A 25,057-nucleotide genomic window follows, 5' to 3' on the forward strand; every position below is an offset into this window, starting at 1 on the left:
GTCGCAATACACGAAGGAATTTCTGGAGGAGCAGGATTTGCCCTCTCCTCCCAGAGAGACTCCCCGGCTGCCTCTTAACAAGGTTCTACACCAGACCTTCCTGAGGAACTTGGACTCCCCTCTTACAGTCACAGCAGTTCCATCTAAGATGGAGTCTAAGTACCGCACAGTCCCTTGTAAGGGCTTCGATAGAGCGCAGTTGTCTCACCAGTCGTTGCTGGTGGAGTCGGCATTGAAGAAGTCCCAGCCTTCTCGGGTCTCTGCTGCGGTTCACCCCGGGCGGGAGGGGCGGACCCTGGACAAGTTTGGTCGTCGCCTCTATTCCAACTCCATGATGGCTGCCAGGGTCCTTAATTACGCATTCACCTTCTCATCCTATTTAAGGCAGATGGTGAAGGCGTTGCCCAGGTATTGCCGGATTCCCATAAGGAGGATGGCTGCCAGGGTCCTTAATTACGCATTCACCTTCTCATCCTATTTAAGGCAGATGGTGAAGGCGTTGCCCAGGTATTGCCGGATTCCCATAAGGAGGATCATGCCGGGGTCATGCCGGATTCCCATAAGGAGGATTTTGGAGCCTTTATGGCCAATTTATTTCAGCTGCGTCTCTATCTTTTTCACGCAGTTTACGATGCCTTTGAGTTGGCCTCTCGCGTATCCGCTTTTGCGGTAGCGATGCGCCGTCTCGCATTGCTTCGTACTTTGGACATGGACCCGAACTTGCAAGAACGTCTGGCCAATCTCCCCTGTGTTGGCTCCGAGTTGTTCGATGAGTCCTTGGAGGCGGCGACCAAACGCTTGTCCGAACATGAGCGCTCTATTGCCTCATTGGTCCGTCCTAAACCCCGGGCTCCGCCGCAGAAGCCGTTTAGACCTCCTCCGCGGTGGTACCCACAGAAGTCGACGCCGGCCTTCTCGAGGCCTCCACCCTGGTGTCCTCCGCAGCAGGGCAGAGCGTCCCAGCCAAAGCCTCAGGCGCAAGGAGCGTCTAAGCCCGCTCCGTCTTTTTGACGTGATGCGCGGTTGGGGGCGGGCCCCCTCCGCACTGTCGAAGGACCCCCTTCCTATCGGGGGCCAATTGCAGGCCTTTCTTCCAGCCTGGGCCAAGATCACGTCGGACGCTTGGGTGCTCCGGGTCATCTCCGAGGGTTACTCGCTAAACTTCTTAGCCAGTCCACCGGAACATCCGCCGGGGGCTTCTCTTGGCTGTCGAGACCAGCTTCCTCTTCTTCTGTCGGAAGCCAAGTCCTTGTTGAGCCTTCGGGCGGTGGAGCCTGTTCCCCCGAACCAAAGGGGACGGGGGTTTTACTCCCGGTACGTCTTGGTCCCGAAGAAGACAGGGGACTTACGCCCAATTCTGGACCTCCGAGGGCTCAACAAGTTTCTTGTCCGGAAGAAGTTCCGTATGTTGTCCCTCCCAGTCCTGTACCCTCTGTTAGACTTGGGGGACTGGATGTGCTCCCTGGACCTGAAGGAAGCATATACTCATGTTCCGGTGCATCCCGCCTTCCGCAAGTTCTTACGGTTCCAGGTGGGGGAGTTGCACCTCCAGTATCGTGTCCTTCCCTTCGGGCTGGCCTCGTCTCCTCGGGTTTTCACGAAGTGTATGGTGGTGGTCGCGGCTGCCCTGAGATCCCAGGGGCTGCAGGTCTTCCCCTACCTGGACGATTGGCTGATCAAGGCTTCTTCCCGGGAGGGGGTTATCTCAGCGACCCGACAGACTATCATTTTTCTTCAGCATCTGGGGTTCGAGGTAAATTTTCCCAAATCGCAGCTGTGCCCGGCTCAATCCCTTCAGTTTATCGGGGCCGTGCTGGACACGGTTCGCCTTCGGGCGTTCCTTCCCTCGTCGAGACTGGAGGCTCTGCTTTGCCTGGCCCGTCAGATTTTGCGGCAGCGCTCCGTTTCTGCACACAGGATGATGATTCTGCTCGGCCACATGGCTTCGACAGTTCATGTCACGCCGTTTGCCCGATTGCATCTGAGACTCCCTCAGTGGATCTTGGCCTCCCAGTGGCGTCAGGATCGAGACCCGCTCTCCCTTCCTGTAACGGTGACTCCTTCCTTGAGACGATCGCTCCGTTGGTGGGCCAACTCTTCCAATCTTTCCGGGGGTTTGCTCTTTCTCGTCCCTCCACATCGCAAGGTCCTGACTACGGACTCTTCGGAGTACGCGTGGGGAGCTCACCTCGACGGTCTGCGGACTCAAGCGCTATGGTCGGCGGAGGACCGTCTTTGTCACATCAATGTGTTGGAGCTTCGTGCCATTTTTCTGGCAGCTCGAGCGTTCGGTCATCTGCTGCGCAATCAGGTGGTCCTAGTACGGACGGACAACCAAGTGGCAATGTATTATGTCAACAAGCAAGGGGGGACTGGCTCTTGGTCCCTGTGCAGGGAAGCTTTGTGCCTTTGGGAATGGGCGACCTCCCAGAACATCTTCCTGCGGGCGGTTTACATTCAGGGAGAGAAGAATTGCCTGGCCGACAAACTCAGTCGTCTTCTCCAGCCGCACGAGTGGTCGCTAAACTCCCGAGTCCTGCGCGAGGTCTTCCACCACTGGGGGACTCCTCAGGTGGATCTGTTTGCCTCCCCGGAGACTCGCAAACTGCCCCTCTATTGTTCACGGATTTACTCCCAGGACCGTCTCGAGGCAGACGCCTTCCTTCTCGACTGGGAAGGGAGATTCCTTTATGCGTTTCCTCCTTTTCCTCTGATCTTGAGGACGTTGGTTCACCTCAAGTCATCCAGAGCCACTATGATTCTCATTGCGCCTCGTTGGCCTCGTCAGCACTGGTTCTCCCTGCTTCTTCAACTCAGTACCAGGGAGCCTCTACTTCTGCCTGTGTTTCCCTCTCTGCTGTCTCAGAGTCGGGGTTCGCTGTTGCATCCCAATCTTCAGTCATTACATCTGATGGCTTGGTTCCTTTCCCCCTGACTTCGGCGGTCAGGGAGGTGTTGGAAGCCTCGCGCAAGCCTCGACTCGGCTTTGTTATTCCCAGAAGTGGACCAGATTTTCATCCTGGTGTGCCTCGCACCATCTGGATCCGAGTTTGGTTCCGGTGTCCTCGGTTCTGGAATATTTGTTGCATTTGTCCAAGTCTGGGCTAAAGACGATTTCCATTCGGGTGCATCTCAGTGCTATTGCTGCTTTCCATCGGCATCTAGAGGGACGTTCTCTCTCTCTTCATCCTCTGGTGGTTCGTTTCATGAGGGGTTTAGTTAATGTTAATCCTCCTCTGAAACCTCCTCCTGTGGTTTGGGATCTTAATGTGGTCTTGGCTCAGCTGATGAAACCTCCGTTTGAGCCTATTGATAAGTCTCTTCTTAAGTTTCTCACTTGGAAGGTGGTCTTTTTACTTGCGCTCACGTCGGCTCGTCGGATTAGTGAGCTACAGGCTTTGGTTGCGGACCCGCCCTTTACTGTGTTCCATCATGACAAGGTGGTTCTTCGCACCCATCCTAAATTTCTACCTAAGGTTGTGTCTGATTTCCACCTCAATCAGTCTATTGTTCTTCCGGTGTTTTTCCCAAAGCCCCACTCTCATCCGGGAGAGGCGGCGCTTCACACGCTTGACTGTAAGAGGGCGTTGGCTTTTTATCTCCAACGTACCAAGTCTCATCGGAAGGTTCCTCAATTGTTTTTGTCCTTTGATCCTAATCGGTTGGGACATCCTGTTTCCAAGCGCACTTTGTCCAACTGGTTGGCTGCTTGTATTTCTTTTTGCTATGCTCAGGCTGGTCTCACGCTCCATGGTCGAGTCACGGGGCATAAGGTCAGGGCTATGGCAGCTTCTGTTGCTTTCCTCCGGTCTACTCCTGTGGAGGACATATGTAAAGCTGCCACCTGGTCTTCGGTTAATACGTTCACCTCCCACTACTGTCTGGACACTTTGTCCAGAAGCGACGGCCGGTTTGGCCAGTCGGTATTACGTAACCTGTTTTCCTAAATTGCCATCCTCCCACCTGCCCTTTTTTGGTTGGCTTGGAGGTCACCCACATGTGAGAATATCATGCCTGCTTGTCCTGGGATAAAGCACAGTTACTTACCGTAACAGGTGTTATCTAGGGACAGCAGGCATATATTCTCACAACCCGCCCTCCTCCCCGGGGATGGCTTCTTTGCTGGTTATGGAACTGAAGACCACGAGGTGGGGATGCGCCCTCTAGTGGGCAAGAGGGCATGCACATGCGTGGTGCAGTGTAGCAAACTTGAAACTTCAATCAAGTTTGCTTGAAAAGCTGTCCGCGCTGGGGCTCTGTAGATGACGTCACCCACATGTGAGAATATGTGCCTGCTGTCCCTGGATAACACCTGTTACGGTAAGTAACTGTGCTTTACTGAATTCTCAGTAAGCATTAAAATGCAAAATCCATAGAGGCATATAAAATGCAAGACAAATCAAACCACTTAATGAAATTCAATTCCACATGAACATAATGAATTAAATTATCATACATAATAAATCATTGGACAATAGGCATAAAGGTATAATTGATATGTAGTTATAAAATGTGATGGACAAAAAAATCTAAAGAACTACAATGGCATAAGGGTCATAATAAATGTCAGATAAGGTATACACATAAAAAATGTATTACATTATATTTTATCACTTAAAAATTAACTTAATATAAAAACAGTTTAGAATAAATGTATTAATATTCTCAAAGAAAAGAGATATAATCTATATCCTGATTAAGGCCTGCAGGAATTGTGGTATTAAGTGTATTAAAACCTCTTGGTTTTCCCAATATATAGCAGGTCGCATGGGCACTTGATTATGTAAAGTACATTATCTGTATTACAATTACTATTAAAGTTAAGTCTGTATTCTTTTAGACTTCCGGTGACGTCACGAAGCATGGTGGAAGGTTAGAGTAAGAGCTCTGACCTCCGTGGACAAATACCTCCTTCCCAAGGGTGCTTTGGCGATTCCTCCTGGCATGGAGCCTTTTCTTTAGCAGTCCGGAGTGGTTCGTGTGCAAATTATGCCTTCGAAAAAACAGAGTGCCGAGGGGCGTCGGCCCAACACGGGCAGTGAGCAGTGCGGCCTGCATCATGTGCATGGGGCCTCCAGAGCACCCAAGCGTGAGTCAAGGGAGAGCGCGTCGGAGGACGAGTCGGAGAGGGGCGCCTCTCCGAGACTAAGACGCCAGGACTGTGCCGCGGCTGTAACCAAAGCCGATCTCCAGCAGTGGGCTTATGATATTAAACAGGAGGTGGAAGCTGTGAAAGGCAAGATTAAGGATGCCGTTAAAGAAATCCGGAAGGACTTTGCTGACCTGGGGAGAGTGGAGGAGACTGAGAGGTGCATTGGGGACCAAGAGGTAGTGGTGCAGGATCTGAGTGAGGCTTTTACGGCAGCTCGGAAGGACTGGCAAGAATGTTTTACCCGCCTTGAGGACCTGGAGAACAGGTCTCGCAGAAATAATGTGCGCATCAGAGGGGTGCCCGAGCTGGCTGAATATCAGGATGCAGTCCATGTGGTCTAGGAGATCTTTGGGGCCCTTTGCATGCAGGAGGGGGACATTGTTGGCGCAAGGGCGGTGAAGGTGGACAGAGCCCACTGGGCACTGGGACCCAAAAAGTATGACAGTCCTAGGGATATCATTGCCTGTCTTCATGCTTTTGTGGACAAGGACCAGATGGTGCGGAAGGCCAGAGAGATGGGCACGTTTGATTGGAAGGGCCATAAAGTGGAAGTTTTTCAAGATCTTTCAGCAATTACTTTGCAGCGGAGGCGGGAATTCTGAGAAAGCATAATTTGAAATACTGCTGGCTATTTCCATTTGGGCTCCTGATCACCATCAATGGGGCGCATAAGAGAGTCACTATTCTGGCAGAAGCTGGAGCACTTCTGTGGAGGGAAGGTCTCCAGAGTGCCGAGGATCCCCCTCTGGGGAAATCATTGGGCCAGCCGGCGGACCGATTCCAGTGGCAAGCTAGACCAGCGCGGTCCCGCAAACGAAGGCCGGATGGTGGAGAAGGCATGGGGGCTCCCGCAGGAAGTGGTGCAGGGCTGGCAACCTGAGGAGGAGCTGAGACTGTAGCGGTCTTATCCTTTTGAAGACTCTTGGATGCCTGGGACTTTGGGATGGGGTGGACAGTATTACTGTGTGTAAAGGAGTGTCTGGGGGTGTAAGTGAGGGGCATCCAGTAGAGGGGGGGTGTTTGTAGTGTGTGTATGATGGGCAGCACTTTTGGGAGGGGGGTGAGGGATGGGGACATGGGCTTTGGTGGGGGTCACATGGACGGGAGACGGAGGTGGTGGGAGTGGGGTTGGAGGGGAGGGGGGTGGGGTGGAGGGGGGCAGGGAGTAACAATGGAATTCTGGGGATGGTGTGGGGGGAGGAGGAAGAGGGGTGAATGGTTTGGTTTTGATATTTTGGGTTATGGCAGCTGATAAAACCTACAAACAACTAATAAAAGATAAACGCAAAGCATTTTACTCAAACAAAATCAATTCATCCTGCAACAACTCACGAGGTGTTAATACAAAAGAGCTGTTCAATCTGGTTACTAACCTATTTGACACTACCCGCTACACTCTACCCACACACAACTCTAAATTACCCTCGGCGAACGACCTAGCCCTGCACTTTGACTCAAAAATTAAAAAACTAAGAAACAATTGCCCAACAGAAGAACCTAATGAACACCTTATAGCTAACACACAAGGAAATGAAACCCCTGCAGACATGTTCTGGGATTCATTTCAAGACATAGATTGGAATAACTATACCAAATTATACAACAAATACTTCAAATCATACTGCTTCCTGGACTCATGTCCCCCGGAAATCATGAAAGTGGCACCACTTGAATTTAAACTATCTCTACTGCACTACTTAGCCCATAACCTGAAAAACGGAAAATTCCTCACCAGCAAAGGCCACATAATAATAACCCCTATCCTAAAAAATAGCAAAGAATCGTCAGCCCTAGTTTCCAATTACAGACCAATTGCTTCCATACCACTCTTTGTAAAGATCATGGAGGGGCTGGTACACTCCCAATTAATGGAATATCTAGACCAGTTCTCACTCCTGCATGAGACTCAATCCGGCTTTAGACCGCTTTTCAGCACAGAAACGGTAATTGCGGCCATATTAGATTACTTGCACCTACTTTTAAGCAAAGGTCTCAGTGCCCTGATCATGCAATTCGACATGAGCTCTGCCTTTGACCTTGTAGACCATGCGAATTTGCTACAGTGTCTAGACGCTATTGGCATCAGAGGCGAAGTGCTAAACTGGTTTCATGGTTTCCTTTCGTCCCGAACCTATCAGGTTCGCTTCAACAATGACCTCTCCAACACCTGGAGCAACCCATCCGGCGTTCCGCAAGGGTCCCCACTATCCCCTCTGCTTTTCAATATCTACATGACCCCAGCTGGGGATAAAATTATTCAGTTACGCTGATGACTTCACAATTATTATCCCATTTGCCAACTCTATTTTGGAAACAATTCCAAAAGCATCAGAAGCCATAAACTTGATGGAACATTGGACGACAAACTTCAAACTCAAGCTCAATACTGAGAAAACAAAATTCTTTGTCGCTTCACCGCACCCTCTTGACACCAAAACCCCACTAGACATCAACAAACATAACTACCCCATGCAGCCCACCATTAAAATACTGGGTGTAACTCTGGACCAATGCCTCACCATGAAAGATCAGGTGGACTCCATAATCAAAAAGAGTTTTTTCACCCTCTGAAAAAATTAAATCCATTAAAGCATACTTTGATAACTCTGTCTTCAGAATCTTGGTACAATCCCTCGTATTAAGTCAACTCGACTACTGTAACATCGTCTACTTATCAATCCCTCAAAAGAATATGCGATGATTGCAACTAGTGCAAAACACTGCGGTCAGACTAATCTTCGGTCTAAAGAAGTTCGATCACGTGACGCTATACTTCAAACAGCTACACTGGTTGCCGATGGAAGCTCGTGTAAAGTTTAAGTTTGCCTGCCTCTGTTTTAAAGTTTTCTACGGTCTAACCCCTAAATACATCACTGACCTATTCTCCTTCTCAGCCAACAAACACAAGAGAAGCTCCCACTCGCACTTCGTTTCTCCCCCGGTTATAGGATGCAAACTAAAAAAACACCATGAGCATCTTTTCACACATCAGGCTGCTCTATGGGGTAAAGACCTAGAACAGCGATGGCGAACCTATGGCACGCGTGCCAGCTGTGGCACGCGAAGGCCTTGCAGCTGGCACGCGGGAAGGTCCGCAATAGAGAGCTGCACGGGTCACGGGGATCCCGTGGGGATGCCGTGGGGACGCCTCCGAGGTTCGCGGGGTTCCTGCGGGGCTGGATGTACTAAGTCGCACAGCTTGTCTCCCTACCTGCTCTGCTTGCAGCACAGAGCCGAACGGAAGTCTTCCCGACGTCAACGCTGACGTCGGAGGGGAGGGAGGGCTTAAACAAAGCCCTCCCTCCCTCCGACTTCAGCGCTGACGTCGGGAAGACTTCCGTTCGACTCTGTGCTGCAGGCAGGGTAGGTAAGGAGGAGTAGCCTCGCGGCTCGAGTGGCTATCAAGGGAGGGGGGCGGTCCGCCCCGCCCCGGGTGCAGCACAGCCGGCCAGGTCCCCTTGATTTTGTGGCGTTCCCCGACCGACCGACAACAGCCCTGGTCCGACAAACCTCCCTGCCCTTAACCGCGAATCTAAATTACCTTCTTACAGCAGCTGTAAGAAGGAAATTTAGTTTTGCGGTTAAGGGCAGGGAGGTTTGTCAGACCGGGGCTGTTGTCGGTCGGTCGGGGAAACGCCACAAAAGTAAGGGGACCTGGCCGGCTGTGCTGCACCCGGGGCGGGAGAGAAGGAGGGGGGAGAAGGACGCTGAAAGCACTGGGGAAGACAAAGGGGTGAAGAAGGACGCTGAAAGGCCATGGGGAAGACGGGGTGGGGGGAAGGACACTGAAAGCATTTGTGGAAGACAGAAGGGGGAGAAGGACACTGACAGGACATTGGGAAGACGGGGGGAGAAGGACGCTGAAAGCACATGGGGAAGACAAAGGGGTGGAGAAGGACGCTGAAATGACATGGGTAAGAAGGGGGGGGTGGAGAAGGACGTTGAAAGGCCATGGGGAAGACGGGGGGGTGGAGAAGGACGCTGAAAGGCCATGGGGAAGACAGAGGGGGGAGAAGGACGCTGACAGGACATGGGGAAGATGGGGGGGGAGAAGGACGCTGTAAGGAAATGGGGAAGAGAGAGTGGGGAGAAGACGCTGGCAGGGAAGAAGACAGAGATGCCAGAATATGGGGGGAGCGGAGGGAAGAATAATAATAATAATAATAATAATATTTTATTTTGTATACCGCCATACCCAGGGAGTTCAAGGCGGTTCACAACAGGTAGATGAATTACATACAGTGCGATTCGAAAAAAGAAGAACATAACAAGGCAATCGTGGGGACGAACTCGTTTACATAAACGATTTAGGAGGGGGAAGGGCTAAATACGGGATACATACAGTGTGCTGCAGTAGGATACAATACGGGATACATACAGTGTGCTGCAGTAGGATACAATAGAGTTTAAGAGAGGAAATTAGATAAGAGCATATTAGATGGAAACAGGGGGGGGGCAACCAACTTGGAGGGGGGGGGTGGGAAAGTAAGGGGGGGGAGAGAGGAGAGAAGGGTTTAGATGGGGGAAGGGGGGGCTAAGGGATAGGTCTGTTGCAAAGGAGGGGTTTCATCAGTTTTCTAAGGTGGAGAGGGGGTAACGTTACGGCGGAAGAGGGGAGCGTTAGGGATTTGGTCCGTTAAAATCTCTTGACACTTGATGTGCGAGAGGAAGAAGATGGGTGCCTCTGTAAAAACCTCTGTATCTTCCATGGGGGACATGCTAAATTCGAGGAAATAAAAAAGCTGCTTATGATGATTGCATAGAGAAGTTCAGTAAGCTGAGAGGAGGGCTGGGCTCTCTGTGAACAACCAACACACTAATCCTCTGTGCTGTACCTTATGGAAAACTCAATATAGCAAAAAACAGTAAAGTGTATATGTGGCCCTTCACAGTGCTTTTGTAAACATCATAATAAAATAACAAAGGCTCCAATAATGAAAAATAAAAGTCCTTTTCCCATACACTCAGGTTGCACAAGTCCGGTTTTCACCCGGACAGTATATTTTTTGACCAAAACGGATGTCTACAATTAGTAAAATTCCCCAATCACATATTTTTTTATGGGGATGGATTTGTATACAGCACTTCATTAGATTTTTTTTATTATACAAATTTTATCTTTTTGTAGACTTGAAGTCTTGAACAAAGAAAATGAGTACAGCAAAAAAAGCAAAAACAGATAGTGGAAGACCATTCCAAGAGGCCTGGACAGAGACATATGGAGTGATTGAACGCAGTGGGAAAGCATTGTGTATTATGTGTAATGAAAGTGTTGTGTCTCGCACATCAAGTGTCAAACGTCACTTTGAGACCAACCATAACAGTGTTGCTGAACTTGGTTTAGCTCAAAGAAAAGAGTTCCTTGTAGGAAAATTAAAGAAATATCACTCCCAGTCTCTTAGTTTTAGCAACTATCTTTCAAAAACTAATCATCTTACAGTTGCCAGCTTTCAAATTTCACTGTGCGTGGCAAAACATGGTAAGCCCCTCTCTGATGGAGATTTTATCAAAAAGGCAATTTTGGCTGGGAGTAATTCACTCTTCCATGATTTCCAAAACAAGGATAAAATTGTGCAGCGCATCTCTGAGATGCCGCTAAGCAGAAATACTGCAAAAGATAGGGTTCTGCGAATGGCTGCTGATGTTAGTCAACAGCTTACTTGCGACTTACAAAAAGCACCCTTCTACTCCATGTGCTTGGATGAAAGTACAGATATTACTAACCATGCAAAACTAGCACTCATTTTGCATTATGCTACTGGTGACATCATGAGAGAAGAGCTGGTAAAACTGCTGTCTTTGCCTGGAAGAACACAAGGGATAGATATCCACAATGCTGTGATGGAGGCTTTTTCATCACTAGACATAAGTCCAGAAAAAGTGGTTTCAGTTACTAGCGATGGAGCACCTAGCATGGTGGAGACAACATCAGGATTCATTCATTTCTTTGCTAAGGAAGCAAAACATCCACTGATTCAATTTCACTGCATAATACATCAAGAGGCTCTCTACGCCAAAGAAAGCAGCAAAAAACTTGACGATGTCCTCAAAGATGTAACAAAAATGGTGAACTTCATCATGGCGCGTGCTCTTAATTTTCGACAATTTCAAGCCCTTCTTGATGAGGTTCAGGCACAATATAACACTTTACTGATGTACAATAATGTCCGGTGGCTGAGCAGAGGATGAGTGTTAGAGAGATTTGTGGCCTGCTTGGAAGAAGTTAGGCTATTTATGAACAAAAAGGGGGAAGACTATCCTCAACTCACCAACATGGCCTGGCTTACCAACCTCATGTTCTTTACAGATTTTACTAACCACTTTAATGTACTAAACAAAAAATTACAAGGCATGGGAAAAACAGCAGAAAGCATGTTTAGTGACATCAAAGCTTTTGAGAGAAAATTGCATGTTTTTGAAAAAGACCTTGAGAGTGGACAGCTAAAATATTTTCCCAACCTAAAAATACATTTGGATAATTCTACAACATTTGTGGAAAGTCATAAAAAACACCAGGAAATCCACAAAGCATATTCCACCATTGTAGCCGAAGCAAAGGAGAATTTTAGTAAAAGATTTTCTCAGTTCTGTAAGATGGAGACAACCCTTTCATTTATAACTTCCCCAGAAAAGTCCACATTTGAAGATCTTGATCTTTCCTGCTTACAGTGGTTGGATATTCAAAATTTGGAAATGGAGCTACTGGAATTTCAAGAAAGCTCTATCTGGAAAAGTAAATTCAATGACCTGCGTGCGGCTCTTGAACGTATTGAGTGTGAAAGGGTGACAAATGAAATCACTGCTAGCAGTTCTGAAAATGAAATCCTAAAAGCGTGGAATTCTCTGCCAGACAATTTTAAGTCCATGAAAGCACTTGGGATTGCTCTTCTTACTTTGTTTGGGTCATCCTATGCTTGTGAGCAGCTGTTTTCGGCTTTGAATCATATAAAATCTGATGCTAGAAACAGATTAACGGATGACATGAGTGCTGCATGTGTTGCTCTGAAATTAACACACTATGAGCCAAGGATTGACAAGTTATCAGCATGCATGCAACAACAAAAATCACATTAATTTTTTTCAGAGCATGCACAATGCATATGTTTACATGAAGCAGTGTTTTCAGTTTGCAGTTAAGACACTTTCTAAGTTATTTAAATATTATTTAAAGATGTTATTTAAAAAAGGGACTTTACATGGCCCTGTTGTATTCCAATCTGGAATTTCCAATAAAAACGGTTGGTTTAATTGAAAGCTCTTTTGTTTTCTTTACATATTATTAGAAATGTAATGATTTAACTATTTTCTAATTTGATTGTAAATTTTACAAAAAAACATGTATAGACTCTTTGGGAATACACACCTAGTCTTGACACAGTTAACAGTTTTAAGAAGTTTATGTTTTTTTTTACTCAGGATACATTTGACATGTTATGTGAATAATACATTTAAAATATATTGTGTAACTGAATCAAATTCTTCCTAAATTCATTAAATTGAATGAAATCATTAAAACATTATAAATTGCCAATAAATTGAAATGAAAACCAAAGGATTGTGAATCAAATTGATTCTCTGACAATACAAAGATTCCAACCTTTAAAAATGATGTTACATAGTTCAGGCAACTTTATAAAGAGTTTTTAGTTACTAAAATCTTGTTATTAAGGTTTAATTGACGTGCTGGCACTTTGAGGAAATTCTTTGGTTTTGTGCGGCAGTTTGGGCACTCGTGCTCAAAAAGGTTAGCCATCACTGACCTAGAACAACTCCTATTGCCCACCACTTATGAGATATTCAGGAAACGCCTCAAAACCCACCTATTCCCGAAAGACCTAGACAGCTGACCCACTTCCCTCTTTCCCCTCTCTTGCCCTTTCTCCCAATTGTTCCCCACATCCCTTAAGTTAATTCAACTTGTACGTCAACTCAACTTGTACCCCAATAATCTTTTGTAAACCGCATAGAACTTAACGGTATTGCGTATATAAACTGTTATTATTATTATTATTATAAATTGAGAGTGGGCAGCTTTAATGTCAAGGGTCTCAACATGCCCCGTAAACGCCAGCTATTATTAAAAGAATTAAAGAGGTTGCGGATTGATATTAGTTTTGTGCAAGAAACCCACTTTTTGAAACCAGGGGAAAAGTTGATACAATATAAAAAATATCCAGAAAGGGTCTGGGCCTCTAATCGGAAAGAAAGGAAGAAGGCGGAGGTGGGTATTTTGTTTGCTAGACATCTTAAACTAGTGCCTGAACAGGAATGGAGGGATGAGGGGGGCGGTGGGTTATTTGGGTGGGTCAGGTCAATGGGGAAGTGGTTACTTTTGTGAATCTGTATGCCCCGAATATGCAACAGGGGTCCTTTTTTGATGAGGTATTGGCTAAAGTACTGTTGGTTAAAAAGGGATCATTGCTGGTGGGCGGGGACTTTAATCTGGTTGTTGACCCCCGCTGGGACTCTACGGGGGCTGGGGGGGACCGGCTTAAGTCAGATAGGAAGCGTCTTAAGCACTTTGTTGACATCCTAAATGTGGTAGATGGTTGGCGTTCCCAGCACTGGATGGGTAAGGATTATTCTTATTACTCCCCTGTGCATGGGGTTTATAACGGAATAGATATGTTGTTTATCCCAGGACAAGCAGGCATGATATTCTCACATGTGGGTGACGTCATCTACGGAGCCCCGATGCGGAAGCATTTTCAAGCAAACTTGATTGAAGATTTAAGTTTGCTCTGCTGCTCCACGCATGCGTGCCTTCCTGCTCCACTAGGGGGTGCATCCCCTCGTGGTCTCCAGTTCAAATTTTTCCGCGAGCCTAGAAGCCGTGTTTTTCAGGCTCTGCCCCAACTGCCTTCTAGCACCGCGATTTTTTTCTTGTTTTTTCACGATTAAGTCGCTGTGCGCGAATTCTTTACCTTTCTTACTTGATTCCTGCTTCGTTTTCAACGACCCGGAGGCTTCCGGGTCCCCGTGGCCGCGTGGCTAATCGAGCCGCGGCTACTTTCGATTTAATGTCCCGGCCTCTGACCGGCTTTAAAAAGTGCACCCGGTGCGAGCGGCTTCTTTCTCTCACAGATCCGCATCGCCGGTGCATCCTCTGTCTGGGGGCGGCTCATCCAACCGACTCCTGCCCCCAGTGCGCTATTTTCCAAAACAGGGCCCTCCGCCGAAGAAAAGCCCGCATGGCGGACCTCTTCACCCCGGCCTCGAGGTCGGCCCCGGCCTTGACCTCGGCCCCGGACACCTCGGCATCGCCTCGAGACTCGACCCCGAAGTCCTCGGGACAACAGAAAGCCTCGGCTCCGGGTAAGTCCCCTCTTCCCTCTTCAGGTTCTGTAACAGTGAAGAAGCCAGCCTCGGGGACAATGGCGACGCATGGCGGAAGCCCCATGCTTACAGCCCCGTCTAAGCCCTCCAAGCCTTCGGGCCGTGCCTCCACCACACGGGAATACTCTGATACGAGGTCGCCCCCGGTGGAGCGCACCGAGGCAGTGGACATGCCCTCGATGCTGTCCGTGCCCGTCTTCCAGGACCTACTCCGAGCGATGATCACGTCGGAGCTGTCCGCTGCAATGGCCCAGTTTCAATCGGCCTCGACCTCGAATGTGCTAGACCAACCTGAGCCTCGCACCGAACAACCTCGAGGAAGGGTGCGCAATCCTCGCCGCTTCCCATCCTCCTCGGACTCCTCGCCGAGGCACCCGAGACGTTCCCCCTCCGCAGACCGCCGAGGGGCAAAACGTCGGGCTAGAACGACAGAAACCTCGAACCGCCGTACCTCCAAGAAGACCCGAGGTTCACCAACTCTACGAGGCCGTTCCCCCACACCTCGTACGGGACCACTAAGGGTGGCTGAGTTATCACTCTCCAACCCGCGCATCCTCCGAACTCCCCCTCGGACGTATTCCCCGAGGGAGTCCGGATCGAGGTCACCGATCCGACATCGATCGGTACCCCTAACCCCGGCATCGTCTCCGAGGGGCTCCTCGAGACGCCGAAGATCGACAACCCCGGAACACTCTAATAGTGCTTCCCCAGTCTCGGAGCATGGATCAGAGCATGAACCTCGATACTCGAGGGAAGCCTCCCTATCCTTCTCCACCCGACGAAGGTCTCGTTCCCCGACCCCGCACGGGGCCCCGGGGACATCTCGCCCATCCTTCACTCGCTTTGTCCAAGACATGGGCCACGCATTGGACTTAGACCTCCAGTCCGACTCCAGATACTCTTAAGGAGTACCTGGCGGAGCTGGATATGCCATCACTGCCCAGAGAGTCCCTTCGCTTACCACCCAACCCGGTACTCCAACAGGCCTTCTTCAGGAACCTGGAGACCCCCTACATGGTCACGGCCGTACCCTCCAAAATGGAGGCCAAGTACCGCACAGTACCTTACCCGGGATTCGAGCAACCACAGCTCTCCCACCAATCGCTGCTAGTAGAATCCTCCTTGAAAAAGGCTCACCCGTCCCGGGTCTCAGCAGCGGTCCCCCCAGGCCGAGAAGGCCGAACCCTGGATAAGTTCGGCAGGAGACTATACCAAAACGCAATGATGGCCTCTAGGGTGCAAAGCTACACTTTCACCTTCACATCATACCTCAAACACCTCATTGGACTATTGAGAGCCTTTGAGACTGACCTACCGGCCTCCCGGCAAGGAACGTTCGGCCTGCTTTTAGAGTCCCTCTCCAACCTGCGCCTTCATCTATTCCACGCGGCCTACGATGGCTTCGAACTCTCCTCCAGAGAAGCAGCCTTCGCTATCGCCATGCGCCGACTAGCCTGGCTGCGCCTGGTCGACATGGACCCCAACTTACAGGACCGGTTGGCTAACCTCCCCTGCGTGGGAAAGGAATTGTTCGATGACACTATCGAGGCGGCGACAAAACGCCTCTCCGAACATGAACGCTCGTTTGCCTCCCTTGTCTGGCAAAAGCCCAAACCGCCAGCGTCCAGGCCATACAGGGCCCCTCCGCGCCGCTACCCACAAAAGTCCACCCCTGCTTTCTCGCGGCCCCCACCCAGACGTCCGCAAGCCCACCACAGGGTCATGCCCAAGTCCCAACCGCCCGCGACCACCAAACCATCCCCGTCCTTTTGACGGGACACGCGGAAGGGGGCGGGCCCCCTCCGCCATAGTCCCAGGCCACCTTCCCATCGGGGGTCGACTCAAAGCTTTTTACCCTCACTGGGAACAAATCACGTCGGACGCATGGGTCCTTGGCGTGATCTCATCAGGGTACTCTCTCAACTTTCGGGCCATTCCTCCGGACAACCCCCCAAGGAATTGCCCTCCCAACCGGACTCAGCTACCCCTACTCCTCTCCGAAGCTCGAGACCTGCTTCGCCTGAGAGCAGTGGAGAAGGTTCCCCCCGACCAACGGGGGAAGGGCTTCTACTCCCGCTACTTCCTGGTACCGAAAAAAACGGGAGACCTACGCCCAATACTAGACTTGAGACGCCTCAACAAATTCCTGGTACGGGAAAAGTTTCGGATGCTCTCACTACCAACACTTTACCCCCTGATCGACGAGGGCGACTGGCTCTGCTCCCTCGATCTCAAGGAGGCGTACACACATGTCCCAGTGCACCCCGCTCACCGCAAGTTCTTGCGCTTCCAAGTAGGGGACTGGCACCTACAATACCGAGTCCTCCCCTTCGGACTAGCATCATCACCTCGGGTCTTCACCAAGTGCCTCGTGGTGGTAGCAGCAACCTTACGTTCCCAGGGCCTCCAGGTATTCCCCTACCTGGACGACTGGCTAATCAAAGCCCCGTCCAGGGAAGGGGTTATCTCAGCGACCCAACAGACTATTACCTACCTACAAAGTCTGGGGTTCGAAATAAACTTCCCAAAATCTCAACTACGCCCCTCGCAGACCCTACAGTTCATCGGGGCCACGCTGGACACGGTTCGCCTCCGTTCCTTCCTCCCCCCTCCGCGCCTGGAGGCGTTAGTAAGTCTGAGCCGAAGGATCTCCCTGCTGACCTCGGTATCAGCTCGACAGATGATGACTCTTCTGGGCCACATGGCCTCCACCGTCCATGTCACACCCTTCGCCCGCCTCCATCTGAGAATCCCTCAATGGACCCTGGCGTCTCAATGGCGTCAAGACCGGGACCCGATCGACCACTCAGTGACAGTGACTCCTTCATTGCAACGATCGCTCCGCTGGTGGGCCGACTCTTCAAATCTTTCCAAAGGTTTGCTCTTCCTCACCCCACCCCACAGCAAGGTACTCACCACGGACTCGTCGGAGTACGCTTGGGGAGCCCATCTGGACGGCCTACGCACCCAAGGAATGTGGTCAGCACAAGACCGTCGCTGCCACATCAACGTGCTAGAACTTCGGGCCATCTATCTCGCAGCTGTAGCCTTCCAACATCTGCTCCACGACCGAGTGGTTCTCATCCGAACCGACAACCAGGTAGCGATGTACTACGTAAACAAACAAGGGGGGACAGGGTCTTGGCCCCTTTGTCGGGAAGCCCTGCGCCTCTGGAAATGGGCAATCTCCAACAACACCTTCCTTCGAGCGGTGTACATACAAGGAGAACAAAACTGCCTGGCGGACAGACTCAGCCGCCTCCTCCAGCCACACGAGTGGTCACTACACTCTCAGACCCTGCGAGGAGTGTTCGAACGGTGGGGGACACCTCAAATAGACCTGTTCGCGTCCCCTCACAATCACAAGCTGCCTCTCTTCTGCTCCCGGATATACTCCCCGGACCGACTCGAGGCCGACGCCTTCCTCCTCGACTGGGAGGGAAGGTTCCTATACGCGTTCCCGCCGTTTCCTCTGATACTGCGGACGCTTGTCCACCTGAAAACAGTACAAGCCACCCTGATCCTGATTGCCCCTCGCTGGCCACGCCAGCCGTGGTTTTCCCTGCTACTTCAACTCAGTGTCAGAGATCCACTGCCTCTGCCTCTGTTTCCCTCTCTACTGTCACAGGGTCAGGGTTCACTGTTACATCCCAATCTTCAGTCTCTTCATCTGAATGCTTGGTTTCTCTCCCCCTGACTGCTCTCCCCGTGTCTCAATCAGTCAAGGAGATATTGGAGGCCTCCAGAAAAACCTCGACGAGAACCTGCTACTCCCAAAAGTGGACCAGATTCTCAACCTGGTGCTCCTCCCACAGCCAGGACCCGGTGTCGGTCCCCGTCCCCCTGGTCCTTGACTATCTACTTCAACTATCTCATTCCGGCCTAAAGACCAACTCCATTCGAGTACACCTCAGTGCGATTGCGGCCTTTCATCAGCCCCTGGAAGGGAAAGCCCTCTCGCTCCATCCCTTAGTCACTCGCTTCATGAAGGGTCTGCTGAACGTCCACCCCCCTCTCAAACCTCCCCCGGTGGTTTGGGACCTTAACGTGGTTCTGGCTCAACTAATGAAACCTCCATTTGAGCCCCTAGACAAATGCCATCCAAAATTCCTCACTTGGAAGGTAATCTTCTTACTCGCGCTCACGTCCGCACGGCGGGTTAGTGAGCTGCAAGCGCTGGTAGCGGACCCACCCTTCACGGTATTCCATCACGACAAGGTGGTACTCCGCACCCATCCAAAGTTCCTACCTAAAGTAGTGTCTGATTTCCATCTCAATCAGTCCATTGTCTTACCTGTGTTTTCCCCAAGCCCCACTCTCACCCCGGAGAAGTGGCGCTCCACACTCTTGACTGCAAAAGAGCGTTGGCCTTTTACCTCCAACGCACTCAGCCACACCGGAAAGTCCCACAACTGTTTCTGTCCTTCGACCCAAACCGGTTAGGCCACCCAGTTTCCAAACGCACCTTGTCCAACTGGTTGGCCGATTGCATCTCCTTTTGCTACGCTCAGACTGGTCTCGCACTGCACGGTCGAGTAACGGGACACAAAGTCCGAGCGATGGCAGCCTCCGTAGCGTTCCTCAGGTCCACACCTATTGAGGAAATCTGCAAGGCTGCCACATGGTCTTCGGTTCATACCTTCACCTCCCACTACTGTCTGGACTCCCTGTCCAGAAGCGATGGCCGGTTCGGCCAATCGGTATTGCGAAATCGGAAATCTGCAAGGCTGCCACATGGTCTTCGGTTCATACCTTCACCTCCCACTACTGTCTGGACTCCCTGTCCAGAAGCGATGGCCGGTTCGGCCAATCGGTATTGCGAAATCTATTTGCTTAAATTGCCAACTTCCCTCCATCCCTCTTCAGTAAGCTTGGAGGTCACCCACATGTGAGAATATCATGCCTGCTTGTCCTGGGATAAAGCACAGTTACTTACCGTAACAGGTGTTATCCAGGGACAGCAGGCATATATTCTCACAACCCGCCCACCTCCCCGAGGTTGGCTTCTTGGCTAGTTAAGTGAACTGGAGACCACGAGGGGATGCACCCCCTAGTGGAGCAGGAAGGCACGCATGCGTGGAGCAGCAGAGCAAACTTAAATCTTCAATCAAGTTTGCTTGAAAATGCTTCCGCATCGGGGCTCCGTAGATGACGTCACCCACATGTGAGAATATATGCCTGCTGTCCCTGGATAACACCTGTTACGGTAAGTAACTGTGCTATTTGGATAAGGGGTGGGGGGTAGATTACTTGAGATGCACATTGAGGATATTGGGTGGTCGGATCATGCTCCCATTTAGATGGATGTCCGCTGGGGAGCATCACGTGTGGGGGACCGATACTGGAAATTAAATGATAGTTTATTAAAGGATCCGTTGCTGCTCTGTAAGGTGGAGCAGATTATTATGGATTTTTTGGAGCATAATGATGTTAGTCAATACTCTCCGATGATGATCTGGGAAAGTCTGAAGGCCGTGTTGCGGGGGGAGCTTATATCGATGGCCGCATATAAAAAGAGGCTTACCTTGCAGAAGGAACGGAGTCTGAGAGAGACTCTACGGCAGCTAGTTGATCAACATAAGCGGGGTCAAGGAGGAGCACCCCTGGGGCTTAGGATACGGGCAGAATTGGGGAAGGTGGAGGATGAGGAGATCCAATTCAATCTTGAGCGTCTTCGTCTGCGGTTTTTTGAATCTGGTAATAGAGCGGGGAAATTGTTGGCTCATCATCTATGCCTGCAGCAGACCCAATCTAACATTAAGGCTATTAAGGATAGTTCAGGTCAGACGTTGACGGCTGAAGGTGCTATACACGCCCGATTTTGTGAATTTTATCAGCAGCTTTATACGCCAGATAGTCAGGGGTCGGAGGAGGAGATTAAGAATTATCTTCAGGACTTGGGCTTGGCATCCCTTCCGGCTTCTGTGGCGCAAGGGCTGGATGCAGATATTACTTTGGAGGAGGTGCATAATGTGATTCGACAGTTGAAACCGGGGTAATCCCCGGGGTTAGATGGGTTCACGGGGTTATTTTATAAGACGTCTACTTTGGTGGTGCCGTTGTTGGCGCGCTTATATAATGATATGAGAGACAGAGCTCAATTACCTTTCTTTATGTGGTTTGCGGGGATCACGATTTTACCAAAGCCGGGGAAGGATGCCACTCAGTGTGGGAGCTACATGCCGATTTCCCTGCTGGGTATTGATACCAAAATTCTTGCCCGGGTGCTAGCTGATCGTTTGGCGCTTCATATGCCGACACTTATCCACCCCGATAAGGTGGGGTTCATAGGGGGTCGGCAGGCGGCGGATGAGATCCGTAAAGTTTTGAACTTGGTATGGCAGGCCCGACGTTCTGGTGGCTCCTGGGTGGCGGTGGATACCGAAAAGGCATTTGACCGCGTGGATTGGCGATTTATGGAGGCGGTCCTCCGACATGTAGGCCTGGGGGCCCGCTATGTGTTCTGGATTCTATCTTTGTATAACGTGTGTGAAAATCAATGGGGTCTACTCCTTCCCCTTTGAATTACGGCGGGGGACGAGGCAAGGCTGTCCCTTATCGCCCTTGCTATTTGCTTTGGTGATTGAGCCTCTTGCACAAAAGATTCGACAAACAGCTCGAGTAAGGGGTGTAACGGTTCAGGGGGGCGAACACAAACTGTCTTTATTTGCTGATGATATCTTGGCAATTGTAGAGGGTTCGGTGGAGTCCCTTCGATCCCTTCAGGAACTTATGACAGCCTATGGGGCTTTATTGGGTTTTAAGGCCAATATGGCTAAAACGGAGATACTTAATATATCGATCCCGGAATCGGACATACCTGGTATTAAGTGGGTGGTGCCCTTTCGTTGGGTTAAGGGCCCTATAAGATATTTGGGTATCCAGTTGGGGTTGGATTGGACATCCTTATTTCAACTTAACTATATTCCCCTGGTGGTGTCCCTGGCTAGGGATATGGATCGGTGGGATAAATTATATGTGTCTTGGATGGGGCGCATGGAGGTATCTCGGATGTTGGTATTACCTAAGTTCTTATATTATTTTCAGGTTTTGCCTATAGAAATCCCTCGGAAATATTTTATCCGTTGGTAGCGTAGCCTCTTACGGTTCGTGTGGGGAGGCAGACGTCTCCGGGTGGCTCAATGGGCCATGTTTAAGTTTAAGACAGAGGGGGGTCTGGGGATCCCCCATCTGGAGCATTATTACCGAGCGGCACAGTTAAGAGCGGGTGTGGAGTGGCATGCGCCCTCTTTGAAGTTATGGGTGTAGGTTGAACAAGGCGTGCTGGATGATTCGTGGGGGGCTCGGACCCTGGGGTCGCTTATGTGGGGGGATTTGGGGGTGAAGGAGTTGGGGACCATCTCTAATCCGTTCACTAACTGGACGCTGCGGGTCTGGAAGGGAGAAGCTCGCAAACTGCTAGGTAAGAGTAAGGGGGTGCACCTTCTTCCATTGTGCTATGCCTCTGATTTTGTGCCGGGGAGAGATGGGGGGATATTTTGTGAGGTGGGCAAGAAACGGGTTGCAGTACTTTGGCCAATTCTTGGAGGGTGAGACTATTTGGGCTTTTCCTGAACTACAGGCCCTTTATCAGTTAGATTCTAGGGACCTTTTCCCATATCTCCAGGTGAAAAGTTACTTGCAAAGGGCTAAACGGGCTGATGCCGCGGTTTATACCTGTTCTGCCTTTGAGCAGTTGTTGGGATCCCCAGTGCGCAGAGGATGCATTTCCCTGCTGTATAAATGGGTGCATCAGGACGGGGCCCGGAAACCTTCGTATCTCGTGGCTTGGGAACGGGACTTGGGGCAGGTGTTCGATGAGGCCTTATGGGAAACTATATCGCTTCGGATACACCATTTAGCGGTGGCTCTGGTGCTGGTGGGGAATGCTCTTAAAATGCTGGTCCGCTGGTATATGACCCCGGTTCACCTGAGTAAGATGTCTGTTCAGGGCTCAGCCTTATGCTGGAGGGGATGTGGGCAGCGGGGAACCTTTTTTCATATGTGGTGGAGCTGCCCGTCCCTTCAAGATTTTTGGAGACGGGTGTTTCAGTATGTGGGGGCTCTCCTTCAGGTGCCCCTCCAAGAAAGAGCGGAGGTGGCCTTATTGGGGTTTCCCACGGGAGGGGCCGATGGTACCCAGGATAGACTGGTACGGTTAGCGTTCACAGCGGCTAGTCTGACTGTGGCTCACCATTGGCGAAGCACAATTATACCCACACTGCCTCTTATGAGAGCCAAATTGGGATGGGTCTGCGAAAGATACAGGCTTTCGGCTCTGATGACTAGACGATGGCAACAATATTACGATATTTGGGGGAGATACCTGGAAGTGGAGGCATTGGATATGGGGGGCTCTGCTGTCAGTTGAACTGCTGGACCTGACCTGGATTTGGGTATTGGGGGTCTGTTTTATACAGGTTTTGTGCTTTTCTTTGTTGATTCTGTACTTTTTCTCCTTCCTTTTCCTAGGGTGCTTAGACACCCGATGGGGGGGACTTCTGGTTTACAGGGGATGATGGGTGTTGTATGCTGTTACGGGGGGGGGGAGGGATGGGAGGGGGGGTTGTTATCAGAGGGTTTTGCTATTCTGCTGATTGTTTCACTGTACTGGTTTGGTACTGTACTGCTGTGTTGGTGTGCGGTTATTTGTTATAAATAAACAATTACAAAAAAAAAGTCTGTATTCTTTTTTGGTTCTTGGATGTTTAAAAGAATGAACATTGTATTTGGTGTGTTTTTTGTTTAATAAAAGTTTTATTGCATCTGACTACAGTGTACTGTGATTTTTCATGACTAAAAAGTAGTACTCCGATTAAGTGCACACTCCGTTTAAGCGTACATGGCGGTCCAATCCGAAGGGCTTGCACTTAAGTGGAGTCGACTATTCAGCTGCTGAAAGTTTTTTGAACTGCTGGTTGTTAAGTTTCATGTTACTCGTTTGAGACTCATTTGGGCTAGATTCACTAAACCTGTACCGACGATCAGAAAAACAGTTTTACTGGTTTTGCGATTGTTCCCCAACCCCAACCCAGTTCACTAAACTGATGCCCGATCAATCTCATAGCCATGAAAGTTAGTAAAACTCCATGCAAAATAGCCAAGCGATTGAGTCACTAACAATTGCTTGGCTGTTTTGAATTGGGTTTTACTATCCTAAAACCCAACCGCTGCAGACCTGTGTTACCGACAGGTCTGCCAGTTTTTGACAGGTCTGCCTGTCATTTTTATTCGTTTTTTTCCATAGCACAGATATTTTACGTGTTACACACATAAAATATCTGCACCATAAAAAAAAATGAATAAAAGACGGGCAGACCTGTCAAAAAAACGCCACCCCAACGCTCCCACCACCATGCCGATTAAAAATATGGCAGGAGGGATGCCGACTCCCTCCTACCATCAGGCTGACTCCCAACTGCCCCCTCCCAAAAAAAAATGAACACCCCCCTCCCCGTACCTGTTGGGAGCAGGAGGAGTTCAGTCCCTCTGTTATAAAAATTATTATTAAATGGATGGAACTTAACCAATAATACACATCCCTCTCTGGTTTAGAGAAATATGTATTATAAAGAACTATTAATTTGGGGAAAGTTAGCTCGCTTGATTAACACTTAGCTCTGTAACCATAATTAAATATATATGAATATATATTCAAGGACCAAAACCCAGAACATTTACAAGCAAACTGAAAGTTTTTCTTTTTAGAGCAAGTATAAAATTACAATCAAGCCAGTAGAAACCGTAAGCTCGTTAAGCAAAGAATTAATAGAAATACACAGACAAAATTTCTCTCTAAGATTAAATGATTACATTTACATATGCTGGCTGAAAAGTCCTTAGAAGGTCGCATGGCCTGGCTAGAGAGCTAAGCACATGGAAATGCTGGTTGAAAAGTCCTTAGGCTCGAGCCCTAGCATGTGCAAGAAGCACATGGCCTGGAGAGATTTCAACTTGGTCCAGCACTGGTCCGAAGGCAGAGGAAAGAGAGCGAACACACATGATATCAATGCTTTATATATATGGGGGGATTCCCAGGATGAATCAAAATTCAGGGATTGTCTCTCGCATCACATCCAGTCACAGAGCAGTGCAGTCTTTATCTCGGTGATGTCATCTGATTAGATTGTCTTGCAAGCTGGGAGGGGCAGGAGTCCATGCTTTTGTGTATTCGCCTTAGCTGCATCTGTCTTTGTCTGTACTTAACACTGTCTTCAGGTCCCAGTCCTTTTACTGGCACACCCAGTCTTGCTTTTGGAATAGGTGCTTTTAGCATAGCACCTGGATAAGATGGCTGGGAGCAGGGCTCAAAACTTCTTTTTTTACTTTAAGTAATTTCAAGCAAACTTAAATATAATAATTGAGAATATAAGACAAAAGCATACATTCTACTAAGGATGTAATTACTATAACAAACTATATACAAAATACTTATTAAATCTTGAAAGAAAGGAAGAGAAAGGGAAAAAGGAGGGGGGGAGAGGGGAAAAGAGAAACCATTTATGGTACGGAGTGTGGTAACATATCCTATCACACTACACCTCCTGCTCCGTATGACTCCAGCAATGA

General features: G+C 49.5%; 1 protein-coding gene across 4 annotated transcripts in view; it reads left to right on the forward strand.

Annotated features, from left to right (window-relative positions):
- AMOTL2 (angiomotin like 2) overlaps nucleotides 1-25,057 on the forward strand; it is a 370,109-nt gene that overhangs the window by 130,065 nt on the left and 214,987 nt on the right. The window lies entirely within an intron of this gene.

Source organism: Geotrypetes seraphini, chromosome 9, assembly GCF_902459505.1.
Source record: "Geotrypetes seraphini chromosome 9, aGeoSer1.1, whole genome shotgun sequence".
NCBI lineage: Eukaryota > Metazoa > Chordata > Amphibia > Gymnophiona > Dermophiidae > Geotrypetes > Geotrypetes seraphini.